Raw genomic sequence first — 21,525 nt, 5'->3', positions numbered from 1 at the left:
AATTGGATGGCATACTGCCCAGCTGAGAGTGACCCCTGCCAGAGAGCAATAAGGCTACAGGCGACAGATGAAACGCGACCAGGCTCATCAAACACTCAACGAATATTTTCAATTAAAACTAAGGGAGTTACGAAGAGAAAAGTCATTGCGTTCCCACAAAGGAGAGGCACAGGCCAGAGCCTGTCTGGAAAGGAGGGAAATGATGTAGGCCACTTTAGCTCTCTCAGAGGAAGTTTTCTGGGGTGAGTTCAAACTGAATGGAGCACTGGTTTAAACCCTCGTCAACCCTTGGGATTGCAGTCATACTTCTCTGGAGCAGGTGTGCGCAGGTTTCTGGAGGTGGTAGAACTAGTGCTGGCAGGAGGTGCCGCTGTAGATGGTGGTTGTGCGGATTCAGAGATCCCTGAAGAGTGTCTAATTGGGACACTACTCCCTGGATACACTGAAGTAGTTGTGCCTGATTAGTCTCCTGCTGTTCCACACGTTGGGCCAGGTGGAGTAGGGGATCGCGAGCAGAAGGTTCACCATTACTGTCTGACATGGCCAGAGTATACTGTCAGGCTCAAAGAGCCACTGGACTCAGGAAGCTCAGACCACCAACTGGTATTAGCTCCATTAAACTAGGTTGTGCAGAGTCTAATGTACCCAGGGACCCCCGCAAGGAGATTTGGGCTTGGTGCAAGAGGTACGCAGGTCACGGTCTACCTACACAGTTACCAGTGTGGTGATTAGAATAGTCAGAACGGTCCGGGTCAAACCAGAGACAGGCAGTACAGAAGGGTAATCCACAGAGTGGTCAAAAAAAGCTGAGGTCAAGGGTCACAAGACATCCAGGAGAATAGTCAGCAAGCCAGGGTCACAACGAAGGTAGAGGATACAAACCAGGAGAGGAGTCAAAGGAGCCGGATCAAACCAATATATATCTGAAGAAGCAGGAACAATGCTGGAGAACAGGGGACCTGATACTCTGGCACCCCAATGGTGCCAGAGCAGGATTTAAATAGAGGCTGCTGCTGAGGGATTGGAGGAGAGCAGGGGCGGTAGAGTAGGCACAACTCCCGGATCCTAAAAAAATGCCGAACTTAACTGCATTGAATATTGGGGGGCGTGGCTTAATTGTGTCATTAAGCCCCACCCCCGTTATTCAATGCCGTGAATTTCTGCATTTTATAGTGGGGGCAGGCCAAAATGATGCGATTTTTCAAGTCCCGCCCCCACATGCCCAACCCTCCCCCCCAGCTCCTGGAAGCCAGCTTCAAAAGGTTGGCATGTATGGGTAGTCTTTGCTGAGAAAGTCCTTCTACCACTGAAACCAGTGTCCAGCATTAGGACAGCCTGATCACTGTAAACCTTTTACACTGTTCAGTAATAGAAATAAATAATTTTGCATTACAGGTATTGACACATAAGCACAGGGTTAAAACTGCCCTATAGCCTATTAGCACACATTACATACTTACCTACTTTCTTCAGCTCCCTTCCGGGAGCCAGCCAGTGGAGGGGGGCGTCATTTGACAGCGGGGGCGGGGCCAAATGCCGCAATTCATCGGGAATCGCAGCGTTTGGGATCTAATTCTGCCCACTTCACTAGGAAGTGGGGCACTTCCTAGTGAAGTGGGCAGAATTCGGGAGATTGCCACACTCGCCCGGGAGACTCTCACAAAATGCGGGAGTCTCCCGGACATTCCGGGAGAGTTGGCATGTATGACACATTACATGACCCAGTAGCTCAGGTCTTCCCCACATGCATGTAGTTAACGTGATCCTCTCCTAGTATTGTTTTGGGCTTCCCACTTACTGTTGCTGCACCACATGTTGCATCCAAATTGCTGGTTAAAATTAAAACATAACATCACTCAACTATAAGGCTGACTTAATATACATTCCTACTTCAGTCATTGTCATGGAACTATTATCAAATGTCCTGTACTTATTCCTGCTTCTCTGCTGCCATCATCTGGTGAACAAGTGGCGACTGTTTCCATATCATTTTCAATCTCTCTTCACTGAACATGAAACTCAAATATCTGCAAATCCTTGACATTATTTTTGATGATGCTGGCTTTTGTTTAATGAAGGAATATAATACACTTGTTTCTGAGTATGCTGTCTGCTCTTAACACAAATGAGCTGACATGTAGCCCTGACATGTGCATGTGTGCTACAAAAGGCAAGTCAGTGAATACCTTTAGTCACTCCAGCTTTGCCTTTGGTGTTGTTCATAATTATGGACAGTTCTGGAAACGTAAACCTCACATCAGCAGGTCTGCAGATTAAGAATGGTTCTTACGTGGATCAACTGTTATTACCGTCTTTGGCCGTTACTACCATGGATGTCTCACAGGGAAATGTTTCACCAGACAGTTTTGCTAAGTCAGTGGCCCTTTCTGGGATGTCTGTGGATAACACACGTACACTCCTTTCTTGCAATACAATCTAATTCTCCTCTGGCCTCTCTTACTATACTTCAAAATGAAGTCCGACACTGGAAAGGTTACATGGAGGTCTTCTGCCTTGCATGGTGGCTCCATGAGCTCTACTCCCACCTCTTGCTTGTATGCACCATGAAATGACAAACGAGTAAAGGAGAGATTTTGGCTGTGAAACAGGACTATTAGGATTTACAGAGCAGTATAGTCAAAAGTTTTCCTATATACCAGGTATTAAATGGGCCTCATTTAGAGTTAGAAGTAAATCCAAGCACCCCAAGGAATGATCAGATAAACTTGAAGGGTATTTCGATATTTTCCTGCATCTGGAGTATAAGTATAATTAGCTAAAGAAAGGTGTAAATTTCAAGCCAACGATTTTTATTTATGAAACAGTTGAGACCACCTCACCTAATTAGCTGCAGGTTCCAGCCATTAAAAATGTTACACTAGAGAATAGAGTGACCCTTGATTTCCTATTAACCAGTAAAGTAGGAGTACGGAGTAAGCCATAATAAGCCAAGCATATTGTACTTTTGAACCATATACTACAGAAACATAAGTAAATATTAACATTAAAAATAAAGCCGATACATTGAAATGTGCAAATTCTAACAACTTAGATTTGTTTTCCTTGTTTGGAGCCCTGAGAGCCAAAACTGTACTAGGAATCTTAATTTTTGTTTGTACAATTGCATGCTTTTATTTGCTGGTTATTTTCACTAAAGGCTATATTGCTAAACGATGTAACCTATTGCATGATATGTAAAACATATAGGGGGAATTCAATTCCCCCCAAGGTACCGCTGCACTAAAACTATTACCTTTAATACGGTAATAGTGCGCATAATTACCGTTATTACGGTAGTTCTAATGATGGCTTTTTGTTCGCAGCTCTCTGAGCTGGGTTAATATTACCGTAATAACGGTAATATCTATAACGCGTCGGTACTTCAGGGGGAATCAAATTCCCCATATAAGGGTATAAGAAGAAAGGGAAATGGGTATGTATAAGTTGATGGACATAGGTAATTACTGAAAATTGTAAATCTGTCACGAGTAGAAAGGCATGGATGTCGTTTTCTTTTGGTCAATGATTTGTAGAACTGTTTATTATTAGTTTAGTGAAAAGGAGTCAGGTATGCCTTCTGTACGCAAAAGTAATGTACTGACTATATCGACACTTCAATCCATCCTAAATGCTGCTGCACGGCTGATCTTCCTCTCTCACGGCTCCACATCTGCAGCACCACTTTGCAAATCCCTTCATTGGCTGCTGTGGTCCTCCAGAATCAAATTCAAATTACTCACCCTTACCTACAAAACCCTCAACACTACCACCCCTTCAAACATCTCCCACAGCCTTCCAATCTTTAGATGTTCTCTAAAAACACATCTTTTTTTGTTTTTAAGCTTACCTTACCCCTGATTACACTATTCACACTAAAGCAGCCTCACAATCATCCCAATCTCCACTCTGAGCCACACTCACTCCTCATTTTAGCTGTACCCACTTCCACTTAGAATAAAAGCTCTCCAATGAGCAGGTTCCTCCATACCCTTTGTTTTCATGTCTACATTTATTTTGTCTGCTTTGTATGTCCTGTTTTCCCTAATGCACAGCGCTGTGGCTCCTTACAAATCTACGATAATAATAATTTATTATTAGCTGTTTGTAGGGCCGGGCCCCTATCCAAATGTACTCTTCTGCCCTGAATACAGATGATCAGTTTATCTGCACTAAAAGACTTATGTTTGCACCTTTTCAGCTGAGTGGAACAGAGGTTTTATTCTCATTGTAATATTCACTGGAAAATACACACTACATATATTAATTTTCTTCTGGGTCCATCTGTGCCAGATTTCACATATTAAGGTGCCAACTTCTTAGTTCTGAACACAAATTTCAGGTGAAATGCATTCTCCAGCTCTGTTTAATCATGAACTTCCTAATGAACTAATTTTAAAATTGTAATCACATTTTGTTGTCGTGTCTGCATTTAATTTGTCTGCCTTGTATGTCCTTGTTTTATTTATTTCCTATTTTCCCTACTGTACAGCACTGCGGTGCCTTACAAATCTACGATAATAATACTGAATACTGGCATGAAACTATATACACAAAGCTACAAAGAATTCTCTCCCACGTGTATCTTAGGAACATATAAAAATAAATGTAAGCTTTCAGTTTGTTTCCAGCACAAAACTGTGTTCGTACACTTTGGAAACCACATGCATCATAAGACGTTATCAGACGGAGCTGTAACAATTATCCAGTGAGGAATCTCTTTGAGCTGCAGGTAACTGTAGGAGACGCTCACAGACCACCACCGTATAACACCAGTACAACCAACGACAATTACTAGCCAGGTGCCCGCCCGCTGCTGTGTCTAAATCTAAACACCAGTCACGTGATTTAAAGCAACCGTCTGTGACGTCATCAGTCTGCGTTGACTCCGTTGTTGTAGATTTCACTCGTGATAAACCAATCATTGTTGGGGCAGGTGAGCGTGTATTAGGCTGCACGGATATCATTGTAGCGGGCATAAAGTACACGGTCGGAGGAGGCTTTACTTGGTATGTCTATTATTCTCATTAGGTGTATAATGCGATGTAGATTTTCAATACTCTTTGAGCCTTTGGTATCCATTTATTGCTACATAATTAACTTAGATCTAGAGGTAGAAAGTATTTGTATGGTGATACGTGTCCAAATCTAAGGGTCTGCTGTTTCCTATGGCAGCCAACAAGGCATATGAGCTGGTGTATTGTCATTGATGGCTGTGCACACTTCATGTCTTAATTAAGGTGTGAATGTATGTCTCATAAATGTACCTTATTAGATTCGTTATGGTAATCTTGTAGTCTAGTCCTCATGCTTTTTGCATATAAAGAAAACCATGTATATCGCTTATTAATTTGAAAAGGGATATCTTGTTAAGATTGTATTGTTGCATTCATTTTTTGAGGGGGGGGGGGTGGCATATAATTTTCGTAAAAGTCCATTTCCCACAATTCTTGATAATCTAGGTGTGTTAGGAGTCTAATTTGAAAGAAAATTATCATTTTGAAGTGGGTAACGCTGATGGTTCTGTGAAGCACACAAGGAGGAGCTGTGATTATGGCTCTAGATTTAATGGTGGACACTCTAAATGACAATTGGGGGGGAAAAAATGGGGTAATTGTTAATTATGCAGGTGTTGATGGAAGTGCTGCTCTCACCTGAACTGTCAATCCAGATATTAGGTTATCTGCTTAATGAACGAGTGGGGAAATAATTGATTTCTGTAAAATAGCAGAGGACACAAGACAGGATTCTGCACAGCTTATCCTCTGTCAAGTATGACACCCAAATAATTAACAGGTACCTAAAATGTGAAGATAGTTGAACTCCTTGTGTAAAAAGGAGTGCAGGAGACTGGGAACCTTGTGGAGGAGAGGGATTGCAGACAGAAGGGACAGTGTGGTTGCACAGTGGTTAGCATTTGTGCCTCACAATGCTGGGGCCATGGGTTTGATTCTGAACAGGGCCCTATCTGTGTTTGTATGTTGTTCCTGTGTTCACGTGGGTTTCTTCCAGGTGCACCAGATTCCTCTCGCAGTCCAGAACATACGGTTTTGTCTTCTGACACTAGTCATTGTGTGGTAGGGAATTTAGACTGTAATCTCCAATGACACAGGAATCAATGTGAATTATTACATATTCTCTGTTCAGTGCTGTGTAATGTGGACAATAAGTAAACAACAATAATAATGAGAAGATGACACAGTGTGAGGGTGAGAATAAGAGGATGACTTGTATGCCAGTTATGCAGCATCTAGGCCAGAAGGTGATGGGGAAGCATTTTACAAGGCAGCAGGGTCCTTCATTAGGAAAGTAGTCACAACTCAAGTGTCATGTGTAGTTTTAAAAGAGATTTAGAGAGTTTTGTAGATGACATCATAATTGCCATCCAACTACAGATGGATCTGGTGATGTCTAGAAAATTTAAACTATACTGGTTCACATCTTGATAATGATAGGGGGTCTTAAGTAAATTTTCCCCATTTATCTGCTTGTAAGGTGTAGACACACATTTAATTTAGAAATGTGTTGAGAAGCTACAGTATTCATCACTTGCCTGCCTGGATTTGGCATGTAGCCTATGCTCTGTAAAAAATGTATTAGGGAAATCTATTAACCTATGTATACAATTATTTCTGTTTTTCTTTATTGTGTGTTTTTTTTTTTTTTTTTATATATTTTCAAGATGATAATGGAGGCATCTGATCTCAAACAGATGTATGAGAGCATGTTTGCTAATCGCTTCACAGAAAATGATGAAGAGTATCAAGAATATTTGAAAAGACCAGAAAGCCAGCCTCCAATTGTTGAAGATTGGAGGGCGGAAAACCATAGAAATCAAGACAGGTACTTGAGATTGACTGTAATTTACTAAAAATTTACTAAAAAAATAAATGTATTGTTAATATTTTTTTTTTCTCTTCAAACTATATACTCTTGTTAACCATGCCATTTCTATATGAAAATAGCCTTCTCCAGTGAATGAGTACTAAACATAAAACACAAATTTATTGTGTATACTTTACTGATCAGTGTTTGTTTATTGAAATCTTGTGCACTACCTATGCACCTAATGCTTTGTATACATTGGCAGATTTGCACACGGGTGTGTCGTGTGATGTTAAACTACTCATGTTAGACATTTACATTTAAGTGTTTGTTTTTTATGTTGTGCTACCTCTTTAAATGCTGTGGAGAATAGCTTTATCTGTTTCACGTGAAGGGGTTGGTAACAGATACTCATAAAACGGAAGTCCAAATGACTATCAGTCAAGGTTAGACAAAATAGTGAAGCTTGTATGCTCCCTGGTATTGAGCCAATGTCTGGAAATATGCAGCACAGATGCTGTTAATATTCTTTGACAAGAGAGTCCCTTAACTGAAGCCTGATTGATGGTGTAGTATACACATGTTACGGGCGTCATTACAAAATATTGCATAGATTGGGTTCAGATCTGGTCACTAAGAAGGCTAAGACATATGTATAACATCAGCGTTCTGCTCATAAAACTATTAGACGACCACATGTGCTCTGTGGATGGGGGCACTGTTCTCCTGGAAGATATCCTTTCATCAGGAAAGAAATGCTTCAGCAAGGGGTGAAGATAATCATCCTGTACCATTAATTAGCTTTGTAGGAAGTACAAAAATGACTCCACCCAAACCATGGCAGAAAAACATTACAGAACCACCAAATCCCTTCACTATTAGAAAGAAATTTTCAGGGCTGAAAAGTTCTTTAGGTTGGTGCCATATGTCATGGCAGATTTATGAATGGCTCAGATTAGATGAAAGGTAATTTTATTTCCAAAGCAAGCAATTGTGAGGGTATCTGGCTCAAAAATGATCAGCCACCCCACTATGACAGATGCACAATATTCTATACCCGGTATGACATCACAAGGAAAAAGATAAAGACATAATTACTACATCGCACACATTACCACAGTTATGCCTCTAAGGATATCAGTTTTCCTGGGACATTCTTTGGTTAAACAGTTTACAGAAACTTCATCTTTGAATGCACAATCATTGTTTAGTAAATAAATAGATTGAGCAACTTCCATGTCTGTATTGTTTGAGGCATGTTTGCTATCAGTAGCTGATGGAGAGTGCTGGTCGTCCTCTATTGCCATTTGGAGGCTACTAGGGTACCTCTTGGTAAGTTAGCTCTATTTATAAACACATTAATGTATGACTCTCAATATAGGGACTCATGGTTTGTTAGTTCTGCCCTATTATCAGAAGTGCCTTGACGGGGCAGGTGCCTTATCATACATTTACAAATGTGTGTAATTGAGGTTTTTGTGTACAGGTAGAATAGCGGCTCTTACTGGTTCCAAGCAATGTGCTGGTAGATTTTTTTTTTTTTTTTTTTTTTTTTTTTTTTCTTCTGTATTTGTTCCTTTCTAGATAACCCCACACTTTTAAGCACATGATGTGGATCTATAAATTGATTGAGCAACTTCCATTTCTGTATAGAAAGTTCATCTTACCTTCTAGTACTGAGTGTTCCAGTGTGAGCTAAAGCAAGGTCCATGTAAACTATTAAGAAACTTTTATTAAGAACAGTTAAAACCATTTAATATTGCTTAACACTATGTTTCAAACATCTTGTTTTACTCTCATCCAGTCATTTTATTATCACACACACACTTGCTACCCTGCTCAGTAGTCCTTTTGCCAGTGATCTTTCCACCACTGAATGTGTAAACTTGCTCTGACATGTGTGATTAGTGGTTTATGCACTGCAACCCAATTATGGAATCCTACTATGTGGGGTCCTTGTCTGACAGTTATTGATGACTGGCTATTGTCGCCACAGGTTGAAATTTCCAATCAATTAATCTGCTGTTGCGTGACTTTTACTTTGAATCCATACACCTATATTGTGATTCTGAAGTATGCTGTTGCTCCAACTTTTGCACTTGCGATGTTGTGTTTTGCGAGTTTTTTTGGTGTGTGTGTTTGTTTGTTTTTGTTTAATTTCCCCAAGCTCCTTGCCGATATCACCTTAGACACCATTGTTCATGAAACATTCCCAAGTTTAGCGGTCTTGGTACTTGACAAATCACAAAATCGCTGAGAACTCGTCTTGAAGCCCCCACATTCTCTCTCTTGCGAAATCCTGCCGCTTCCAGCTGCGTAACATCGCTCGCATCCGGCCCTTCCTCTCCCAAGATGCCACCAAATGTCTTATTCACTCTCTGATCATCTCCCGCTTGGACTACTGCAACCTCCTCCTTACTGGCCTGCCCCAATCTCATCTCGCTCCCCTTCGATCTGTTCTTAACGCAGCCGCTAGGCTTATCTTCCTTTCTCGCCGCTCCGCGTCTGTCTCCCCCCTCTACCAATCCCTTCACTGGCTCCCCTTCCCCTTCAGAATCCTCTTCAAGCTTCTCACTCTTACTTACAAGGCCCTCGCCAACTCCACTGCACCCCTACATCTCCACCCTCCTCTCTATTCATGCTCCTTCCCGCCCTCTCCGATCAGCCAATGACCGTCGCCTCTCTTCTCCCCTGATCACCTCCTCCCATGCGCGTATCCAAGACTTCGCCCGCGCTGCCCCCCTCCACTGGAACAAGCTCCCTCCCTCTATCAGAACCTGCCCTAATCTGTCCAGTTTCAAACTGGCTCTAAAAACCCACCTTTTTCTTAAAGCCTTCCAGTCTCCCACTTCTTCACTCCCCTTCCCTTATCCTCCTTCTCTCCCTCCCTCGTGTCTCTCTGTCTGTCTACCCCACCCCTTAGATTGTACGCTCCTTCGAGCAGGGTCATCTCTCCTCCTGTCTTCACCACTTTTAACTCTGCTCTCCAGCTACCTTGCCCTCCTCCTCCCCGTTCCCTCTTGCTCCCTCCTCTCCTCTCTGGGGGTTTCCCTGCCCTCTGTGCCCTCTTGGGCTCCGCTGTATGCGGGACCTTCCCCTCTCCCCTCCCCTCTAGCTGTGCTTTGAGATCTCTGAGTTACTGTGCATTTTGTTTACTGTATCGTGCTGTCTCACCTTGTATTGTACTTTGTTTGTCCCTGTGCGGCGCTACGGATACCTAGTGGCGCCCTATAAATAAAAATTAATAATAATAATAAAGCCAAGCTAGACATAACTTACTGCAATCAGGATAGTCTAGCATGAGTCCTTGGTTTCAGTATGTCATTTACCCAGGTGTTTGCTGTTTTGTTTAGCTTTCCCACTACCTTTATCTGACTATTATGCATATTTACTCCTAAATGAAGGCCATACTGTTGTGACTCTTACTGTTTCAATCAATTTTACAGGTATCGAGATAATAGACCTCAAAGAGGCTGGGATAGAAGACGTGATTGGTCCAGCAACAGCTATAGCCAGTATAATCAACACCGTGGTAGTAGAAACTGGGGAAACAGCTATAACAGCTATAACCAACAGAGACAAGATCGTTCTTACCATCATCAGGAAGGATCCTATGGCTCTCATTCTGGCAAACAGAGATATTACCCTGATAGTTATTAATAATACTATACTTTTTATTTTCTTCAATAAGAACAACTTGTTGTTTATATATTTTACACTTGTACTTGATCAATGGTTCATATAGTGATTACATCATAGTGAATTATATTTATGTAACACCACCTATAAACGTACTGTTTCACGATGGTAAGAGAACCCTGTCTGACAGAATGTCTGTCTTCCATATTCTTCATGCTTGGACAAATGTCAAAATAAGTTGATAGGAAGAATTTGAGAGTTCTCTAACCATATATAGTGGGACTGTGATTGATAACACCTAATAGGCCAACACTAATTTGAAGCATGATGCTGCTGCTGTACAAGCATCTTTTTTGAAGCTTGTTATTACTTATTATTTTATAACTATGGACGAGTACCATGAAATATTTCATTTACAACTACCTATGATTAATTTAACATGATTAATTTAATAATCATGATTCCTAACCAGTATTTCAAGACGTGTGTATTGTTGGACTTGGTTGGGTATAGCACATGAATTTAGGAGCAATTGTGAAATGTTACAAGACAATAATACAAATATGTAATAGGAAGGATTTCTGCCATATTTTATTTGAAAATTAAAAGCTGTAGCTGGTTTGCTTTAGTTATCTTGTTTTATTTATGATTCCACTTTCATTCATATTTTAACATGGTTGTGTTATAACATGAAAAATACTGCTCGATAAATTAGTGGTACGTGACCATTTACAAGCAGCTTAAAGTACCTGAATCTAATGCGGATAGGTGTGTGTATATGTTTTATAGAAAGTGTAGCATCCAGATGGTCTATAGCAGGGATTGGCAACCTTTTTCTATCAGTGTGCTGGTTAAAATCTAGTAAGGGAGAGGAAAATAATGTTCTGTATAGGGCACTCAGTGATTGTAATGGTAACACTTATAAAACTTAAACCTTTCTTTGCCTCTGTTGCTATAAGGCATGTCAATAATGAGAACTGTTAGAGATCATATAACTAATCAACTAGAGGCTATATTACTGACTATTAGCTGAAGTGGGTACAAATGATACATAATACTTTTTCTACAGCAGCTATAGGACATGCAAATGGCAATAACTGTTACAAGGCATACTACTGGGCAAATAACAGCATTTGTGAATGTTATTCATTGTATTACAGCTGCTATTGGTGGCATAATTACATCGCTGTCAATACAATTAAATTGATACTCTGTTAATGGTAGCTACTAGAAACCACATTATTGGTAACTGGTTTCGTTATGGAACGGAGGAGGGGTGTCGACTCCAAAGGCAAGTATGAGGAACACTATAAATTGGAGGCACATCCATGCGGCATGATGTGAATTGAGGGCACAACTATGTAACAAATATTATCCTGCCATCATTGTAATTATATCTGGCTGACTATAATCCATTATACCATGTTGTTATGGATATAAATATATTAAGAGTGGACAATAGTTGTTAAAAATTTTAGATATCATCATCACCATTTATTTATATAGCGCCACCAATTCTGCAATGCTGTACAGAGAACTCGCTCACATCAGTCCCTGCCCCATTGGGGCTTACAGTCTAAATTTCCGAACATATATACACAGACTAGGGTCAATTTGTTAGCGGCTAATTAACCTACCAGTATGTTTTTGAACTGTGGGAGGAAACCCACGCAAACACGGGGAGAACATACAAACTCCTCACAGATAAGGCCATGGTCAGGAATTGAACTCATGACCCCAGTGCTGTAAGACAGAAGAGCTAATGACTTAGCCACCGTGCTGCCCCAGATATGGTATTAGTCCGACTTTATTGGACGAACGGGTCACGATATATAGCAGTTTATATCTGTTATATATCTATTCCTATTTGGTGCAGTGCTAATTCTAATGAGGGTATATATAGAAGGCAATATAGTTCTCTGCGCATCATATGAATGCTTTTTTTCCATGTAAAAAATAAGAACCATTGAAACAATAAATCGGTGATATCTTTATTGAAATTGATTGTGGAACTATATAACTCACATTATATACCACTCAGGATCACATAGCGAGGCTTGGTGGAGAGTCCACCATTTTAATCACTAATTCTTTTCATTCCTTATGTTTTTAATATTTCGCTGCAAGTTTGAAATCTGGATTAAAAGGGAACGTTTTTAAGAATACTAATAAAGGTTTAAGTGTTCTAAATCTTACCATTACAATCGCTGAGTTCCCCTATACAGAACATCCTCTTTTTTTTTTCTTCTTTTTTTTTTGAGTAATTATTTATGTTCTCGATGCACCACCTGATTTATTTACATTATATATGGAAATAATTTAATTATAGAACTCAGGAGAGTGACCTAGTGTTGTGGGGTTCCCCCCTCCCTCTCCCACTAAAATCCAGTACTGTGTGTGTGTGTGTGTGTGTGTGTGTGTGTGTGTGTGTGTGTGTGTGTGTGTGTGTGTGTGTGTGTGTGTGCACGCCTGCCTTATTTTATGATGCTAATAACAATAGTAATGGGACCGACAGTAGTGCCCCAGTTCCAATTGTGCCACATAGTTGTGCTCTCAATTCACATCATGCCGCATGGATGTGCCTCCAATTTATAGTGTTCCTCATACTTGCCTTTGGAGTCGGCATCCCTCCTCCGTTCCATAACGAAACCTGGAAGCCGCTTCACTAAAGCAGCCGATAATGGCTGAAACAGAACTGCTGTGCATGCGCAGAAGCTCCGTTTTGGCCATCATTGGCTGCTTTAGTGAGGCAGCTGCGGAGCTCTGTGTGCTATTGGGTTACTGACACCTGGGGGTAAATGGATCAATCTGCGGGTTCTTCAACACCCGCGTGTTCAGCCTCTTCCGCCATTAAATTTTAAGCGGCGCTGCATTGTAAAGGGAAGTTAACCCTTTACAATGCAGCACCGCTTGAAATTTAATCGCGGAAGAGGCTGAACACGCGGGTGTTGAAGAACCCGCAGATTGATACTCTATAGACCAGGGGGTAAATGTATCTAACACAGTCCAGACATTGTATATATTTGTTTGTAGACAATGTGTATGAAAATCAAGACTCTAGGGTATATTTACTAAACTACGGGTTTGAAAAGGTGGAGATTTTACCTATAGCAACAAATCGGATTCTATTTTTTTAGTATACTCTATAAAATGACTTCTAGAATCTGATTGGTTGCTATAGGCAACATCTCCACTTTTAAAATCCTGCAGTTTAGTAAATGTACCCCTCCGAGTTGAAAATGAATATACCATATATACTCGTGTATAAGCCGAGTTTTTCTGCTGAAAAAGGGCACTCGGCTTATACACGGGTGAACTTAATTCCAACAACAGCGCGCTCTCTCGCGCTCTCGCTCTCTTCCACCCTAGGCTTCTACTCGAGTCAATAAGTAGTCTAGATCACCCCTGGCATACTCGGAAAACAGGCAGCACATTCCAAGGCCTGTCGCTGTCAAATTAAATCCATTTAGTTAATTAAGTTGTTATGGTTACAGACAGAACTAGTCTAGCCTTTCCAAATCCTAACAAACACTTTGTCCCAAGCAAACCCATCATTTGTAAAGCAGATCTCTATATCCTAGCCTCAAACTCTATGTGAAACACTGACTCCAGCCCTAATTACTTTATTTAACAAGCTTGGGAGTGTGCTAGTATCTGCTGATTATCTTGGTGGGTTATACAGTGGATGCCAATTTACAAGTTAAAGTCTGTCTATGGGTGTTGCGGCTGCCTGGTACCTCCTGACAGCTTCCTATGGATCAGTGCTGCTGGGTGGCAGGTAGAGCATTGACTCAGAGATGCTGGGTTCAACACAGGACAGCCGAGGAAGGGATTAGAGTGTAAGCTCTTCTCTGTTGGTCACAGGATACTGCAGATAACAGGCATCCGGCACAATCTCCAAGGACTGCGTTTTATTGCTCAAGGGTCCTTACAAGGATATTTACACACTAGTTAAAGGTACTAGTGATCTTCCAGATGTTCTACTACAGATGAAATACAAAGCTATTATATTAATGCAATTTAAACTTAATGTTTACATCAATCTGTGATTTTCTAAATTGCTGTTAAGTTTTCTATCTCTAAGATACAGGATAAAAAGGTGTTGGTCACTGACATGAAAAGACTTAATTAGCATGGGTTTGGCTTTCTTAAAAAAAACTAATTTCCTCCAACCTATGCCTAACGCATCAGAAATCAATACATTTGCAATTCTATACATTGGTGCACTGCACCACTAATGGAAATAAATTTATACAAGTTACTTTTAAGTGATCCACCAACAATTACTATACTGTATTTTAGAGCACCACCATCTTACATTTAGATTAACTATGTAATTAATGGCCAGAGGGATATAGCACCATTACGACCAGTTTAAGTTTTCTTTTCTGGGGAAGTATGGATTTCATCTAGTCCATCCAAGAAAAATATACTGAGTTTGTTTGGGGTGGAATGGCTTTCATTTAGTAGCATAGTGAAATGGATAAGTATATTTTATAGGATTTATATGGGGAAAAATGGGCACATCCATGATAATTCTGTACATTACTTAGACATTATCTCATAATGTAACTGACTTGTGTTCTTGTGAGTGTAGGAAAACCAAATATGTGTACTTTTAACAAGGACTGATGGAACTATAGGGCATAGAGATATAGATTTTAGGATCAGAATGGTTGGTTTTTTTTCTTACTTTTGAACAACTGCACATGCATTCATGTGTATAAATTGTTAGGTTTGGGATGTGGCTATAAAAAAGTTGCAATAGTGTCACTTTTTTTTTTTTCCTTCTTCATAGGTTTGTGATCGTGTATCCTACATTCATGAAAAAATATATCTGTCACAGAATGGGTGACAAAGATTTGTGGTTTTACTTTTATATACATTTTTTATGGTGCGGGGAGGGCATGTGATACATGCCAATGCTTCATTTCTTTAGCAAGAGATCACTTGTAATACTGACCTATTGCTAGCTGATATGCCAGCTATGACATGACCAGAAGGAAGTACTGGTAAGGTCACACTGACATCATCTGGTATCTGGCAACCGCCATGTCAAAATTTTGTTACCACATTGTTTTATAAAGTATTCATATTGAATGCTATTTAACAATGATCGAATACCCAAAAACTGTTAATGACTGCCTGGGTCTAGCACTAGATGGAAAGGAAGTCCTTCCACTGCTGGTTAAAAAAAAAGCAGATCAGGCTTCAGGTAAGAGATCTATGAAAATTTTAAATTCTTTATTACACTTGAAAACATGCAAACATTGACAATGTTTGGGAGTCCTTGGTCAGAGAGGTATATCAGAATTGCACGGATTGCCAGGAACTGAGGATAGCACACAGGCAGCAGTGTGTCAGAAATTCAGGACAGCACATGGATAGCAGAATGCTAAGAACTCTGGAATGGACACAGGTAGCAGGGTGCCAGGAACTCAAGATAACATGACTAGCAGAGATCCTAGGAACTCAGTATAGATAGCGAATGGGTAGCAGAGTGCCTAGGAACTCAGGATTGCAAGATGGTCAGTAATTTATGATAGCACACAATAGCAGATTGGACCAGGAACTCAAGAGTGCAGAAACATGACAAGACTAAGCAAACGGGATAGCAGGAACAGGGTTAGGATCGAATCACAGGCACTGCAGCCATGTGACAAAATAAGCTCATCAATGCCCTGGATGTAGGGAGAAGCCATAGTTTTAAAAGCCCAGCAACAGATGCAGCTTGTTAACTGCTAAGGAAAGCAGTAGGATTGATGAACTGTTGCATCGCTGAAACAGCAGCCCTGTGGTTGGGGTACAGTATTACACCTATAGAGTCCACAGTCAGCAAGAATGTCAAGTCCTGACAGTGCGAGTGAGAAAATCCCTATTAAAATCTCTTTGGATTCACCATCAACCCATTTATTAAAACTGTCTTTTATTTTACAAAATAAGATATACAACAATACAAAAAAACCTCAGGATCACATAGCGAGGCTTGGTGGAGAGTACACCATTTTAATCACTACTTATTCTTTTCATTCCTTATGTTTTTAATATTTCGCTGCAAGTTTGAAATCTGGATTAAAAGGGAACGTTTTTTAAGAATACCAATAAAGACCTCCGACAGTGTCCTGTATTATGTGGCATCAAGACATTAGCAACAGATCCTTTAAGTTGCGAGGTGGTGCCTCCATGACTGACTTGTTTTTCCAGTACATCCAACAGATGCGCGCTCAATTTGAGATCTGGGGAATTTGGAGGCCAAGTCAATTCCTTGAACTCTTTGTCATGTTCCTCAAACCATTCTTGAACAATTTGCAATGTGACAGGGTGCATTATCCTGCTGAAAGAGGCTACTGCCATCAAGGAATACAGTTGCCACAAAGTGGTATTCGGTCTGCAACAATGTTTAGATAGGTGTTACATGACAAATTAACATCCACATAAATGCCAGGACGCAAGGTTTCCCAGCAGAACATTACCCTGAGCATCACACTGCCTCAACCGATTCACCTTCTTCCCATAGTGCATCCTGGTGCCATCTCTTCCCCAGGTAAACGACGCACATGCACCCGGCTGTCCACGCAATGAAAAAGAAAATGTGATTCATGACACCTTTTTCCATTGCTTCATGGTCCAGTTCTGGCGCTCATATGCCCACTGTAGGCGCATTTTGCTGTGGACAGGGATCAGCATTGGCACCCTGACTGGTCTGCGGCTATACAGAAAGATGTAGCGCACTGTGTGTTCTGACACCTTTCTATCTTAGCCAGCATTAACGTTTTCAGCAATTTGTGCTACGTAGGCTAACCTGTCTGGTCCAATTCCACAGCAGCTCTTCTGTGGGATTGGACCAGACAGGCTAGCCTACGGCCCCCGCGTGCATCAATGAGCCTTGGGTGCACATGACCCTGTCGCCGGTTCACAGACTGTCCTTTCTTGTTGGAAAGTACTAACCACTGCATACAGGGAACACCCCACCCCACAAGATCTGCCGTTTTGAAGATGTTCTAACCCTTACGTTTAGCCATTACAATTTGGCCCTTGTCGAAGGCGCTCAGATCATTACGCTTGCCCATTTTTTTGCTTCCAACACATCAACTTCAATAACGGACTGTTCACTTGCTGCCTAATATCCCACCCCTTGACAATGTCAGGCGCCGTCCCCGCACTGTCACTAGGTGCCGAGGACGGCTGCCCGACTCCAGCGAGCATACAGGTCCCGTTGCCTAGCAACAGGACGGTCCTTCCTGCTCCCTATGTCCGATGGCACCAGGACGCTTCCTGTCGGCATTTTAGATATTAATGTCTCAACTAGTGTCTGTCCGAGAAGAATGCAACTCACAAATGCAATTTATTAATTATAATAAATATTCATTTATTTGTTTTCATAAATATCCTTTGTCATTTCAAACGACAGAACACTTGAAGGTGCTACCAACTAGTTAGAGAAAAGGTCATATCGATTCCCTACCATGGCCTTATCTGAGTGGAGTTTGTACTTGCCACGCTTGCTCCGGTTTCCTCCCACACTACAAAAACATACTAGTAGGTTAATTGGCTGCTACTAAATTGACCTTAGTCTCAGAGTATGTGTTAGGGAATTTAGACTGTAAGCCCCAATTGGGCAGGGACTGATGTGAATTCTCTGTACAGCGCAGCTGAATTATTGTCGCTATATAAATAGCTGATGATGATATTGCTGATGATAATGAAGAGATAAGCGGAGGGAAAACTGGCTTCTAACGTGGTGCTTTCTGTCAGCTGTCAGTTGTGTCTGACAGCCGAATCTTCTCTGCACCAATCAGGGCTAAACTACTTGTATTTAAAGGAGCCTCTGGCACCCCTAGGATGCAGAGTATTGGTTCATCACCTGCTCCAGCGATTGCTGTTGTGTCTGCTCTACTTCTGTATTGTTGTTCTGACCCAACTTGACCCTTAACCCTTCTTTGGATTGTGATTTGGCACCTTACTACTCCCTCTGCATTTGGACTCCTGGCTCACCCTGACCATTCCACGGATCCCCCCTGTGTACCTCACTTACTGTTTGGGTCTGACCTGAATTCATTTCACCACTCTTGTCTGCTCCATTCGTTACACTGGTAACGGTCTTGGAGAACAGCGAAGTGTGCACCCTCTTGCATCGAAGTCCATTTGCCCCTGCAGCGAAGTCCCTGGTGATACCGGGGGTGCGTTAGACTCCGCACCTCCTTGATCAGTTGCGCTAATACCAGCGAGTGGCCTTTCCAGATCGTTATCGTGACAGACAGGTGTTATTGTAACAAGATAATCAATTTTATTTACTTCACTTGTCAGTGGTTTTAATGTTGTGACTGATTGGTGTATAAATGGTACAATACCTTATTTTATATATTACCAACAATAATAAATTCAGCAATAGTTCATGTGGAGAACTTCAACATTGACGATTTCTTCTAATCTGTAGAAATGAAGAAAGAGTCATTTCAGTTGAGCCAACAAAACTGTACCACTTCTATGCTTTTGTGGGGTAATTTCCCATTTTTTTCAAGAACAAAGTGGTACAAATGAGATATAGGTCTTATATATTGTAAAGTTCATTCCTCTTGGTTATTAAAATTATGTCACAGTTGTTCAAGATCGAAAGCAATAATTATATTAAAAAGCATTCTTATATAAAAAAAAGTTAATGTGAAACGTTAATTATATTACAAAACAGGCACAAACCTCATTAGAAAATTCTCACAGGATCTTGCAGTCTCATTGCATACCGACAGGTGTTACATAATTAACAAAGGCCGTTCAAAATAAAAGAATAAGAATATCCATGAACAGATGGTTGATTTGACTTTTAACCATAAGATAGGGTATACTAAACAAAAAGGAGCTAATAAAGAAAATGAAATTACTCTAATCGCAAAGCGGCAAAGGCCACTTCATTCATTCAAATAGGATGTTATTCAATACAATAACTATAAGACAATTCTTTCAATTATTACGGTCCAATAAACTAAAATGGTTTAATCCAATCATCAAATATATTTTTACAGAAGTAATTAAGTAACCAACACTAGAAAGTAATACATATGTTCACTTCTGAATCCAAATACATTCCCCATTAGAAATGAAGAAAATCTACAAATATTGGAACTCCCCTTCATAAACTTTGTGAAGATAACCAGGTTTATCTGGCCCAATTAATACCACTTCACGCTGACTGGACGCCCAGGGGTACTTTACTATGCCAGGGAAGCATACCCAGTTCTTAAAGTCACTCCGGCAAATGTAGTCAGAAAAGTACAGTACATTTATTGTAATAAAAACAATCTCTAGTATACTATATACAAACAGTAAATAAATGCCAGGCAGGTTTACCACATTATCTGTCCCTTACCCAACTAGTTAAGGAGCTTCAGTCACCTTAATGTCCTGGCTTGCTTAATCCTGGCAGCTTCGTCTGACAATCTCTCCTCTACCAGCGCAGTTGCAGTCAAGCCCTTGGTCTCCCTGTTAGATCAGGCCCACCAAGTAACAAGACCCAGTGAGTTTTTGTGAGCTGCATATATCCCTGCAGAATGCCCAGTCCAACAGAAGTCTAGAGTTCAGTGCTGGAGTTCTTCCCACAATGAAAGCAAAAGAGACAACCAACTTCCTTGGTTATCACACTATCCTCTATCTATACCCTTAAGTTTTCCCACGCTCCACCTCTTCACCTTCGTGTTGCTGTCATTTATCACCCCCCAGGTCCAGTTTACCAATTTCTTGACAACTTTGCAGCCTGGCTCACTTATTTCCTATCCTTTGACCTGCTTACTCTCATACTAGGTGATTTCAACATTCCCATTGATAATCCCACTGTCTCTTCTACCACTAAACTTCTTTCACTTACTTCCTCTTTTGGTCTCTCCCAGTGAACCTCATCTCCCATGCACTATAATAAATACTCCCTTGACCTTTTCTTCTCCCGCTACTGCTCCATCTCTAGTTTCAACAACTTAGCATTCCCATTCTCCAACCACAACCTTCAGCCTCACCTTATCTCATGCTCTCCCCACTGCACTCAAATTTACATTTACACAATGACACCTAAGTACCCTTAACCCAATCTACTTCTCATCTTCACTAAAACAACTATTGCCTCCTATTTCTGCATTGTCCTGCCCTAATCATGCCGCCTCTTCCTATAACAAAACATTCACGTCAGACCTAGACAATGCAGCTCCAGCTCTCACATACAGTCTCCTACGATCCAAACCCCAACCATGGCACACTAAACCAACCCGCTACCTGCCAATTGCTCCCGCACTGCAGAGCGCCACTGGAGGAAATCTCATTCATATCCTGATTTCTACCACTATAAATTCATCCTTTTATCTTACAGCACTGCCCTTTCAATTGCCGAAAAAACATTCTTCAAATCTCTAATATCCGCCTAATCTTCAACCCACGTCACCTCTTTGCCACCTTCAACTCACTTCCCTGCCTACCTGCACCTCTTCTGCCTTCCACCCTCACAGCCCATGATTTTGCCACCTAGTGCTTTTTTTTGTCATAGAACTCACAGAACTGAGTTCCGGCACCTTTTTTCTACGAATTTTTCAAGTTTTGAAAGTAACTTTTGAACATTTGATGTTTGGTCCACGTGGACTTGAATCGCCCTGTCGGGTGTAGCAGGTCGGCGGCAAAATCATTAAAACAGTGCATGTGGGCTGCTTGTGTGTCCAGTCCGATGCATACGTACTTTGTCCGCGCTGGTTGTGATGGCACTGCTCAGCTTGTGATTGGTCGTGTAGTCGCGCGCTGAGAGCTTACTGCGGGCGGTGAACGTTATGTTTCGTTACACAACTGACGTGTGTGGGTGTGTGTTCAGTGACTATGTGATATGATTTCTGGCACCTTTTTTCTTACAAAAACAAAACACTGCTGCCACCTATTTCAAAGAAAAATATCCATATCATTCGACAAAATATTTAATCATACCAAATTTCACAACTCCACCCACCTTCAACTAACCTCTCAAATCCACCCTTAATTCATTCTCTCTAGTAAGTAAAGATGAAGGGCTAGATTTACTAAAGGGCGGTTTGCTCAAAC

The sequence above is a fragment of the Mixophyes fleayi genome, chromosome 4 (assembly GCF_038048845.1).
Source record: "Mixophyes fleayi isolate aMixFle1 chromosome 4, aMixFle1.hap1, whole genome shotgun sequence".
In the NCBI taxonomy this organism is placed as follows: Eukaryota; Metazoa; Chordata; class Amphibia; order Anura; family Limnodynastidae; genus Mixophyes; species Mixophyes fleayi.
This window is presented reverse-complemented; position numbering follows the sequence as displayed.